We start from the raw sequence: 12094 nt of genomic DNA, 5'->3' as shown, positions 1-12094 counted from the left end.
GTTTTTACTGTCTCACTGGGATCCTGCTAGCCAGGTCCCTAGTGCTCAGTTTGTGGCCTATATGTGTTGTCAGTATGCTTGACTGTCACTGGAGTCCTGCTAACCAGAACTCCAGTGCTTATGCTCTCTCTGTGTACCAAATTTGTCACTATAGTTTAGTGACTTCATCTACCAATTCTAATTGGCACATTGGTCCCCCCTTATAAGTCCATAGTATATGGTACCTAGATGCACAGGGCATTGGGGTTCCAGGAGATCCTTATGGGCTGCAGAATTTCCTTGGCCACCTATAAGGAGCTCATAGAAACACTCCTTCGGGACTGCCAGTGCAGCCTGAGTGAAATAGTGCACAGACTATTTCACAGCCATTTTCACTGCACCAGGTAACTTATAAGTCATCTATATGTCTAACCTTTAGTTACTGAAGGCTAGGTGCAAAGTTACTGTGTGAGGGCACCCTTGTGCTAGCAAAGGTACCCCCACAGTGTCCCGGGCCAATTCCCCGGACTTTGTGAGTGCGGGGACACCATTATAAGCGGCACTACATATGTCAATACATATATGTAGCCTCACAATGGTAACTCTGAATATGGCCATGCGAGGTGTCTAAGAAGGTGAAATTGAACCCCCAATCCAAATCTGGTATTGGGGGGCCAATTCCGTGCACCCTGGGGGCTCCACTATGGACCCCCCGTACTGCCAAACCAGCTCTCTGAGGTTTCCACTGCTGCCTTCTCAGACAGGTTTCTGCCCTCCTGGGGATTGAGCAGCTCAACCCAGGAAGGCAGAACAATGCATTTCCTTTAGGAGAGGGGTGTTACACCCTCTCCCATTGGAAATAGGTGTTACAGGCATGGGAGGGGTATCCAGGGGTAACCTCCCAGAGCCTCTGGAAATGCTTTGAAGGGCACAAACTGAGCCCTCTTTGCATAATCCAGTCCACACTGGTTCAGGGACCCCCCCAGTCCCTGCTCTGACGCGACAAAGGAAAGGGGAGTGACCACTCCCCTGTCCATCACCACCCCAGGGGTGGGGCCCAGAGCCGCTCTAGAGTGTCCCTGGCATTGGCCATCTTGGATTCCAAGGTGTGGGGACCCTCTGGGAGCATCTGAGTGGCCAGTGCCAGCAGGTGATGTCAGAACCCTCCTGATAGGTGCATAACTTGGTAGGTAGCCAATCACCCCTCTCAGGGATATTTAGGGTCTCTCCTCTGGATGTTCCCTCAGATTTGGTTTGCAAGACTCCCCCAGGACTCCTCTGCATCCTCTGCTTCAGCTTCTGACCATGGGATCAACCGCAGACTGCTCCAGGAACCGCTGTAACTGCAATAAAGTATCCAGGAAGGCTACTGTGACCTGCAACTGCAACAGTTTCCAGGTTGTGCATGCTCTCATGACTGCCTGTCTTCACCCTGCACCAGAAGAACCGAAGGAATCTCCTGTGGAGTGACTGAGTCACTTCCCTGCTTCAGCAGGCACCTCTCTATGACACGCCCGGTACTCTGGAACTCCTCTCCTGTCGACGAGCGTGATCCCTAGAACACAGGTGGTAGACTGAAGTGATAGTGACTGTCCAAAGGTCCACCTGTCCTAATTTGGTGGAGGTAAGAGCTTGCTTCCCTGTGCCAGACAGTACCCCTGTGCATTGTGTCCTCTGCAGCTCCTTGGGCTTCTGTGCATTTCTTCCAAAAGTTCTTTGTGCACAGCATGGCCCAGGTCCCTAGCACTCTATCCTGTGACGCACAGCTCTGAGCTGTTCTCTGGCTGCGTGGGATCCTTCTGTGTATTGCTGCGATAACCACACTTTGCAACTCCTTTATCCCTGTGTCTTGGGACTCCCGTGGGTGCTACCTGGTTTTCGGAGGGCTCTCTGAAATGCTGAGAGCCCCTCTGTCTTCTCAATATGACTTGATACCCCCAGGTCCCTCCTGGGTTCGGGCAGCTCCTCTTTGACGCAAAACACATTCTTGTGTGAACCAAGGCTTGTTGGCGGCATCCAATGACTCGACGTGGGACATCTCTTGCACCAAGCAGGAACCCGCAGCTATCTTCTTTGGTGGATTTCTGTACTTTTCTTCCAACTGGAGAATCCACTTTTGCACTTTCTTCCAGGTGGGCAGGGGCTCCTGTTCTTCTTGGACTCTTCATCGACTTCTGGATTTGGTCTCCTCTCTCCACAGGTCTTCAGGTCCAGGAATCCATTGTTGGTTGCTTGCAGTCTTGCTTGGTTCTTGCATAATCCTTCATTACAACTTGTAGTGTGTTCTGAGGAAACTTGCTGTACTTTACTCCTGTTTTCCTGGGCTCTGGGATGGGGTACTTCACTTACCGGTGGTGTTTTTTTTTGTTGTTTTTTTTTTAAACACTCTGTGGCCCTCTACACACTACATATGCCTAGGGGGGAATCCGACTTTCACATTCCACTATTTTAGTATAAGGTTTGTGTTGCCCCTAGGCCCATTGCAATCTATTGTGTTTTTCACTGTTTGCACTATTCTAGGATTGTTTACTTACCTGATTTTGGTTGGTGTATATATTGTGTATAATACTTACATCCAGAAGGAGTATTACCTCGAAGATATTCTTGGCCTTGTGTCACCAAAATAAAGCACCTTTATTTTTGATTACACAGAGTATTGTCTTTTATTGTATATAAGTACTGTGTGACTATAGTGGTATTGCAAGAGCTTTGCATTTCTCCTAGTTCAGCCTTGGCTGCTCTGCTACAGCTACCTCTAGACAGCCTAAGCTGCTAGACAGTGCCTACATTTCACTAATATGGGATAACTGGACCTGGTATAAGATCTACGTACCTTAGGTACCCACTACAACCCAGGCCAGGCTCCTACAAGGGGTAACAGGGGGGTGGGGTTCCTGTGGCAAAAGAGACCCCAGCACTTTTAGGAGTCTGGGTTTGGCCATCTGGAGGGGGAGCAGGAGGAAGAGTGGAGATGTGTTTCTGGGTGGTGGACAAGGATAAGGCATCAACAGCTTCAGTAGGGTCCACCACCAATAGACACTGGTCACTTGCGGAGGCCTCTGATATTACAGCCTCCATTTCAGTCCCCTCACCCTCCATGCCACTGTGTCCATCGGTGTCCTATGTTTCTTCACCTGATACAAAGTGGCCAGCTGCTTCCCATTTTCAATTTAACTATATTTTTAACAATGTCAAAATGTAAAAATAATATTCTGGCTTTCAGGTTATTCAAATATTGGTACAACATTACAGTTAAACATAACTCACATTGATTCATATGAAATAAAAAATAATTTAAAAAAACCATAGTTTTTAAAGTTTTATCTTTGATGCATTTAAAATATTTTAAATGAGCACGTTTTTGTGACTTATTTTGATTTTTGAAGACTGGATATTCCAATATATATTTGATGGAATTTCCCTTCATCAAATTCCAAGTGCATAATAAAACATTGCCCCTGGAATAGATAAGACAAAATGTTTTGATTAACAGACCTTGCCATGTGCAAAAGTACCTTTAAGGAATCTTGTTGTTGTTGTTGGTGTTTTTTTTTTTTTGTTTTTTTTGTTTTTTTTCTTGTTTTTTTTTTTAATCTGGATGTAACAAAGGACATTAATGAGTTTTTGCATATGCCACCCTGTCACAAATGTGTTCACATTTCTATTTTTTTCTTTTTAAAAGTAATGCTTCTAGAATACATTTTTCTAAATGCACATTTGTGAATAAATAATACCTCATGCCAAATTGCCATATTCAACATAAATGTTTTTATTTTTTATTAACATTTTTAATATATTCAATTTTTTTTACTATTTCGTCTGATGTATTTGGTCATTTTGGCTCACATGTTTAATATTGATTGTTCAAAATACTAATTCACAATTGTGAAGTGAATTCGGACACATCCACTGTATCATGAATGCATTTTATGCTTTGTCACTTGTAATTTAGGGAACATAACCTTCACAACTGTGGCGAAATATCACACCTGACACAAAAAACCTTTGCCTTGTTTGGTACAACTGTGCCTTATAAAATGAAATAAAATTGTTACATTTATTTTAAGCAGACATGTTTTTGCTTAAAACAGTCATTTATAGGTGATCAAAAATATAATGATATCCTTATTAACTTCTTTTCAACTTTTTTAACATAATACACCTTCTGGAAAATGTATACCTTCAAGAACACTTGTGTGTTGGTCACATGTCACCCTTAATGTTAAAGCCAAATTGTGTTGCTGTTATCAAAATTAGTTATTTAGCATGAAAAATCGAAAGTACCCCCCTTCATATTGCGGTCTGTCCTTCAACTGCTAATCAAGGTGAGGATAGGCCACCCCAAGAATGTGAGCTATTTAGGGAGGAGGTGTGGCAGGGTGCGGTACACAAGCTTGGTATGTTGGGAGGACTGGCTGAGCTGGACTTCCGCTGACTTTTTGGTCCAGCGTTTTAGGTTTTCACATCGCTTCTGGCAGTGGATGGTTTGCCACTTGTGGACCCCCAGGGTCCGCACCATATTCCGATGGCCTTAGAGATCTCCTTCTGATGGGAGTTTACCTACACAGATACAAAAAAGGAAAGAACAAAACATTTGAGTGACATCTTTTTGGGATTTTGATGTAACACATTTTTGAGATCAGTCACATTTCTTAAACAATAAAACAGCATAGTTTTTTTTTCTCTTTCTTTTTAAAATGTTATTTCAATGTTACCAATTAAAAAAAGTAGTAGTAAAATGTGGTGTAACCTTATCTCTTATGTCTGCATTTTAAAAATCCAGGCCAGTGACATCTAAACTGTCATTTGTCAATTTTTTTATATTTTTTATCTGTTATGTCTGTCAAAATGCTCATTCATTATATTATAAATATATGTTTGTGTTTGAATCAACATTGTATTTGTTGGGAAATCAAAAATATTTTTTAAAGCTACAAAAATATATATTGAAATACACACTATAAAATATATAACTTCACAGCACATATTAATGTTGTGGCGTTGTATATATAAAATGTGTTTAAAAATACACTCCATGATTTCCTATCTAATTAAAAACAGACAAACTTCAATCGCTACACTTCATTCAGGAACTAAACTTTACATTCTGCCTGTATGTAAATAAATAAATAAAAGTTACTCATAATTAGCCATTTTAAACATGTACCTGTTCCTCTGGTGAGCCATACAGCTCACTGTACAGTGACAGGACCTCATCTCCAGCTCGTCTGGGAACAACTTTGGGGCCCTGTCTCCTGACTTACCAGGCATTGTAGCTGTCAGAGGCATTTAACAGCAGCAAAGTTGAGGTGGTGTTGGCATTGGCACTGCTAGGAAGCAAGTGTTTTTTTTTTTTGTTGTTTATGCTGTGTACATGTATACGATGAGTGAGACTGTCAATGGAAATACACATCCATTGGTGTTCATACATTGCTTTCATACACTTTAGCCTTGTCAGCCATGAAGTTTCACACCCACAACATGGTCAACTTCTCTTTACTTGCAAATGTCCTGACTGTGAGGTCAGGAGTCTGCCATTTTAGATTGTTAAATAGTGTAGTTGTGAATGTTAAGTGCGTCACCACCACTCAAAATGGTGGCTTTTTTTTTATAAATATACTTTTTGTTATTCCAAAAATGTAGTGTGTTACTGTGGTAAAATGTGATATTTGCGCAGTTTTTTTATACTTCCGTTGATGGAATTTTAGGTAAATAAATAATTTTATTATGGCTGAATATTTTTGAAATCTCTTTACATATTCTTTAAAAAAAATCAAAAATAGACGTGTAAAAAAATATAATCCCAAATGGTGTGTCAAATATTTTTAAAAAACACTCTTTGAAACCTACATTTTGTATTTTATTTAAAAAAGATGTCTTCTAAAATGTAAGCAATTTTCACCTTTTAAATGCAGACCTAGGAACCCAGGGAGAGTGAGAAGATTACTGCCTCAAGTCACGAGGCTGTTTCCACACCTTGTCACCATGGAAGAATGGGATATTATCTAAAGAATCAATCCGATTAAATAGGCAAACTATTGTTGATTTGTCATCAGCTGGAGCCACATCTTCTGCCTCACAATATGAATCCCACATCAATAACACCAATAGTGAATATAATAGCAGTACTTCATTTTTGGACTGGGTCATTCCAATACACTGTTACAGTATCTTGGGGGAGGAAATGTCCCAACCAACTTTCAGTGATGTGCTGCAAGCAATACTTCAACGATGAGACACATCAATGGCTTCATACAGTTTCCCCACAAATGAGGATTTTTGGCAATGTGAAGGGAGATTTTTATGCTTTGGGTTCACCTATCACATGTGACTGGAGCAATTGATGGCACATATTGCCTTGGTGCCGCCACACAACAGAGAAGCAGTTGAAAAAACTTCTGTTCAATGTGCAAGTTGCATGCTTACATGATTTGTACATCACTAGCGTTTGCGCATTTTCCAAGATCAACACATGATTAATTTTTTTATTTTTTTTTGTATTCTGGAACAGTGATATAGCTCTGCAAATGTCACAACTTGGACCTGAGAGGGCCTGGCTTGTTGGTAAGTACAGACTGTCAATATAATCTTTTCTTAAATTCAGGTTTAATGATCAACATTTCATTTTTGCCTCCTATTCTATTTTCTTCAAACAGGAGGCTCAGCGTACCCTAACCAACGGTGGTGGTTAGTGCTGTTGAGGAATCCAACAATGCCAGGGTTAGTCTGCTTCAATAAGGCCAATGGAAGAACACAGAGGCCAGTGGGGTGTGCTCCTAAAGGCCAGATTTTGATGTCTGGGTAAGACTGATGGAGCCCTCTGCTTACCCAAAGAGGTGGGCGCAGTGATTATGGCATGTTACATAACATAGCACTGCGACAGAACATCCCATACATTGAAGAGGAAGGAAACTATGATGAGCCACCAGGCAAGGGTGTTGTAGTGCCAATTGAAGACTATAGTGGTGAGGAGGAAGGAATAGACTTGCTTCAAGAGCTTATTGACAACTTCTTCACATGAGTGTAAGTATACATTTACAAATTACTTTCTATTTTAAAGCAACTTTTTATTATAATGAGCCTAAAATTGTGTTAGACATTTATCTAGAAAGGGTAAGTTAAGGAAGATCCAGTGCAAGTATGTTTGATGCAAGTTTTAACACATTGATTACTGTTTCTTTACATGGTTTTTTTTTGTGTTTATAAAATGTCTTTCAAATGTTTGATTTGTAATGTGTCTATTTTGTAATAAAATGTATATTTGTTATTAATCTTTTATAGGTTTCTCCACCGTGTCATCTTCATTTGGACATTATAAAGTTATGAAATTTCCAGTTACATGCTGCTGTTGAGAAGTACTAAGGGAACATGGTTTGAGCCTGGGAAAGAGACAGACCGACAGACACACACTGGATGTACATGTATTGTAAGAAGAACACATGCACACTGAATTGATTTTTTTAACATTACATTAAACTTGTTTTCTGTTGACTGTTGCCACTAAGAAAATATGTGCTGCTTAAAGTGCTCTGACCACATGTTAGGCAAGCCAACACATAAATCTCTTTTCACATATTGGCTACATTATCATGAGATGTCTCATCATTGAAGAAAAAACGTTTGTAAGACACCATTGAAAGTAGTGTGTGACATTCCACCAGATAGTGCAACAGTGTATTGAAATGATCCTGTGGCCACAAAATGGAGTTCTACTATTTTCACTATTGGTGTTATTGATGTGGGATCCTATTGTGAGGCATACGATCTGGCTCCAGATGATGACTTAACGCAATAATAGTTTGCCTGTTAAATCAGAGTTTCATTATATCCCATTTTCCATAGTGGCAAGGCAGGTAACTGTATAAGAAACTGTAGCCTGAAGTGTTGGATTATGCATGGTTTCTAATGTTTTTGAAAAAATGTAAAACCATTTCTTTATTCCAATTTAATAAGGTAATACGTTTTGATGTGTAGTTTTTGTATTTTTTAAAAACATGAGTAAAGCGTTACTTATGTGCAATTGATTTATACATAATCTTTGTAATTGTAACTTTTGGAAATGTATGAGGAAACATGCAAGTTGGAACTAAGAGCGATGTGAGAAGAATTACAATAGAGGTCTTTGAATGTGTAATGTTTTGCTTTTAATCAATAAAACAATATACAATAAAAAAAACGTACGGAAAAAAAGCAAACAAATTATGAAAATAAGTTCTACTGGAAGAAACGTATTGAATAGTCAACATTGTTTGAAGTCCAATATACAAAATACAACTGGCATCAAAAGGGTAAATGTGTCAGAAAATAGTCCAGAGTGAATGGGAGTCACACACTGGAGGACATTAAGTTCTACATCTGTTGGTGGTGGTGGTAGAGGTCTTGTCATCCTCTCCTGCTGGTCTAGATGAATGTCCCCTCCTGAGTGGGACTGGTGGATCTATAGTTGGGTGCAGGTGTTTACTGTTGTGGCAGGGCCTCCGTGTCTGTGGCTGAGGCAGATGTTGTCGGACGGCAGAGGGGGGAAGATGTTGCTGGAAAACCCTACACATATGGTCAAAACAATCCTGCAGCTCCCCAGTCAGGTAGCCCAATTTTGAGTTTAGATGTCCTATCTGGAAATTGTTCCCTCAAACTCATCTCCCAGACCTCTCTGAGGTCCTGGTTCATCTAGTCTTGGGACTGATTGATAACTCCCAAGAATTGGTCAGTGGTAGCCTGGGTGACAGTGAAACCAGTGGCCTCACTTTGCTGCCCCACAGATTCCCTCCCATGGACCATGCACCCACTACCCTGTGTCTTTGACCCAGTGTACCCCTCCCCATTAGGTCCTGGATGAACTGGAGGTGGTGGTGCTGTTGGATCAAGAGCAGCCCAGCCTTTGGGGGTTGGGGGGGGGGGGGGGGGACAAGTTTGGGTTGATCGGCACAGGTAGTGAGGGTACACATGGACTGGGGTGTTTGTAACAACTGGGTGGTGGTGTTGGGGGGCGGAGTGACACTCACTGGAGCTGTCGGCCCCGGCAGACCAGATGGACCAGGCTGCTTCTCATCATTCAGACTTGCAGGAGTGGGATCCTAACTGAAGGCTTGTTTCTGGTCTGGAGTGGAGGTATCCTCAGGTGTTGTGGCAGATGGTAGGCCATGTACTCTGGGTGTTGGACCTATGAGTAATTACAAAAACAAAAATCTTTAAAATTCTGAATTTTCAACACAACGTAATGTGATAATAAACCATTCAAATGCCAAGCAGGGTAATATTCGGAAATGTAAACACTTTTCAGGGATAATCAGCATTAGTCATCATATAAAAATAGCAAAGTACGTTTCTTTAAAAACAAAAACTTATATTCAGCATACAACATTATATACATTAAAAATCTTAAATTAACAAACTTTGATTTGTGAGGTAGATAACATCTAGTCGGTGAAATAAGAAAATAACAGACAAAATTAAACCTTTTTGATAAATACATAACAATAACATGTGAAAATATGTAAAATAAGAGTGCAGTATTTGAACAAAACTGAAATAAGGCATTATGGTAGTTGTAGTCAAGTCAATTAAACATTAACAATACTTGGCAAACTAAGTTACATACCTAGTAAAATTATGCAGTAGAAATAAACAGACTTTTAAAATATAGGACACATATTAGAAAATTATTAGGCATAGAAACACTTACATGCACCATAACATAATGTAAAATGTGATGGCAATTGAAACCTGTAATCTTTAACTCAACCGAATACACTCATACAAACAAGCAAGTGGACAAATAAATGTAAAACCTGGAGCAAAAATCCCATATTGACAAAACATTTTAACTATTAATTATAGGAGAGAAACCACAATAATGCTACAAATTCCCACTATAAAGCAGACCTTATTTATAGGTTTATGTGTATGGAAAAGGTGAAAAACCCATTATTAAAAGCAAAAATGACATTTAGGTTTACTGACCGATTCAAAAGTATAATTTACCAGTCTCCACCCTAGCACGGATTCCTATCAAGCCTCAGGATGTTCGATCTGCAAGACTGTCTCTTCCCAGGAATATAGTTAGAAAGGGGTGCTGGGAGAGCAACCATAAGTCCTCTGGACCTCCAGGTGATGCTTGAAGGCCAGGGAATGCACTCTCACTCGCAGGTCATTCCACTGCTTTCTAATTTCCTCCTCTGTGTGTAGGTTGTTTGCTACAGCATTCACTCTGTCAACTATTCTGGACAACATTTCCCTTTTCTGTGTTATGGTTGTATTTTGTACAATTGTGGCTCTACTCTATTAATTTCACCCACCCTGACTGACCGTTCTCCCTCAGTGAAACGGGGATTTCTCCTCCCTGCTATTGTAATTTATTTAATTAAATGTATTTGTATTAACCCACATTTAAAAGAAAGAAAAATGAACAATAAACAGAGGGAGCACATTTTGCCTGAATTCTGTCAAATCTTCTCCAGGAAAATGTTGTAACATGGTGGAATGGCAAAGGATCATGGTCTGAAATGCAGTGTGTGTTTTATAGTGTGGTATGCAGGTGAAAACAATGAGCCAAAACGCATCGGATGTGTGATGCTAGCATCCATCCAAAAACCACAGGCATAGTACAATGTTAAATGTGTATCGCAACGGAGTTCCGCTGTCTGGAATCTGCTGCTAGGACAATACCAGCACAAATACGAAATCTAAATATGCTCAGTGCAAACATGCCACCCCCACAGCAACAGAGTAATGTTAGGGAGCAAAGGAGTCTGCTACATGTTTGGTGGTAAGCCACTTACGTGAATGAAAACGCTCAGTCAATGCAGATGGAGGATCACCCGGCACACATCTGAAGTGGGTGGGTTTGAATCAGTCAGCTTGACGGAGTACTAATAAACTCTGACAAGGAGGGATAACAGGTCCCTAGGATCTTCATTTTTTTTTCTTGAGGCGTGAGGTCTGTGTTTTGTGTCCCCTAATGCTAGGCGCAACAAATAATTTTCTCTGAGGCCAGTCAATCCGAGCCTTTGGAAAAGCAGCCTCTACTTCTGGTCTGAATGTCCAAAACCAATAAAAGGAGAACAAATCTCCCACATCAATAAGATTGTAAACTGTTTCAAACTCACCTGGTACTTATTTTTTTTAAACCGGTTTTCTCAAACTTCTGTACAAATTCACAGCAAAATAACAAAGATACATATTTTAGGTAAATTTCTAATTTCCAGCAACTCTGGTGTAAACACTTTCAGCAGTTTTGACTAGGATTACCTCTTTTCTGACATACCTTAAATTTTTTCCCTGCGACAGACCTGCATAAAATGTGTACAGCAAGCAGTTAACTGACTATTCCATGTACGTCAAGTACACAACGAATATCCTACATTTCAAAAGAGATACCCGTGTTGGCAAAATAGTACCTGTGGCCGATAAGTAGTCTTCATTTTTTTTTTTAAAGGCCCTGGCACAAACCCCTAAAAGCATGTTTTATCATCTGGTCTGATCCTGGCCCTAATAAATCCAGGATGGGCTCAAACTTGACAGAGGCAGCACTTTGACATAATCCTAACGGGGTTTTGAAGGTTAAAAATACCCAAGGATCAAAGTTTTTCCATTAGTATGGTTTGCAAGCAATGTATGTGGATATTTATAGATATCACTGCCCATATATCCCAGAATAAAAAATAAGTTACGGCTACCTTTTCCCAGCACTGGGGTCTCATTTGGGTTGTGGGATATTTGTTGTGTATTTGATCTATTAAGGGAGAAAGTATCTTATACCCCTATTTAAAAACTCCTCCAAACACTTTTTTTTGGTTTTGAATGTTTAGTTTAAGTGGTTACTAAACATTTTGCTGATCTAGCTATATGAGCCTGTTCTAGGCAAATCAAAAATGCCTTTAATGAAAAAATTTAACCGAACCATAACTAAACAGTAGCCACTATTTTAAATGTTATCTATGTTCAGCTGTGCACAGTGTATTGGATCACTGTTACCATTGTTTGGTGTGGCGAAGAGGCCATGACACTCAAGAGGCAAATACCAATCGATACCAGGTTGCACTCTGCATATATGGTATATTCCATGGCATGTTTGTGTTTTTATTTTAGCAAAAGGTACAGCACCAGTAACCAATGG

The 12094-nt window shown here is 40.2% G+C and overlaps 1 protein-coding gene across 1 annotated transcript in view; it reads left to right on the top strand.

Moving 5' to 3' along the window:
- LOC138283574 (CD63 antigen-like) overlaps window positions 1-12094 on the top strand; it is a 45773-nt gene that overhangs the window by 19466 nt on the left and 14213 nt on the right. The window lies entirely within an intron of this gene.

The sequence above is a fragment of the Pleurodeles waltl genome, chromosome 3_1 (assembly GCF_031143425.1).
Source record: "Pleurodeles waltl isolate 20211129_DDA chromosome 3_1, aPleWal1.hap1.20221129, whole genome shotgun sequence".
Taxonomy (NCBI): Eukaryota; Metazoa; Chordata; class Amphibia; order Caudata; family Salamandridae; genus Pleurodeles; species Pleurodeles waltl.
Note: the sequence above shows the minus strand (reverse complement) of the source record. Positions and strands in the feature narration are given on the sequence as shown.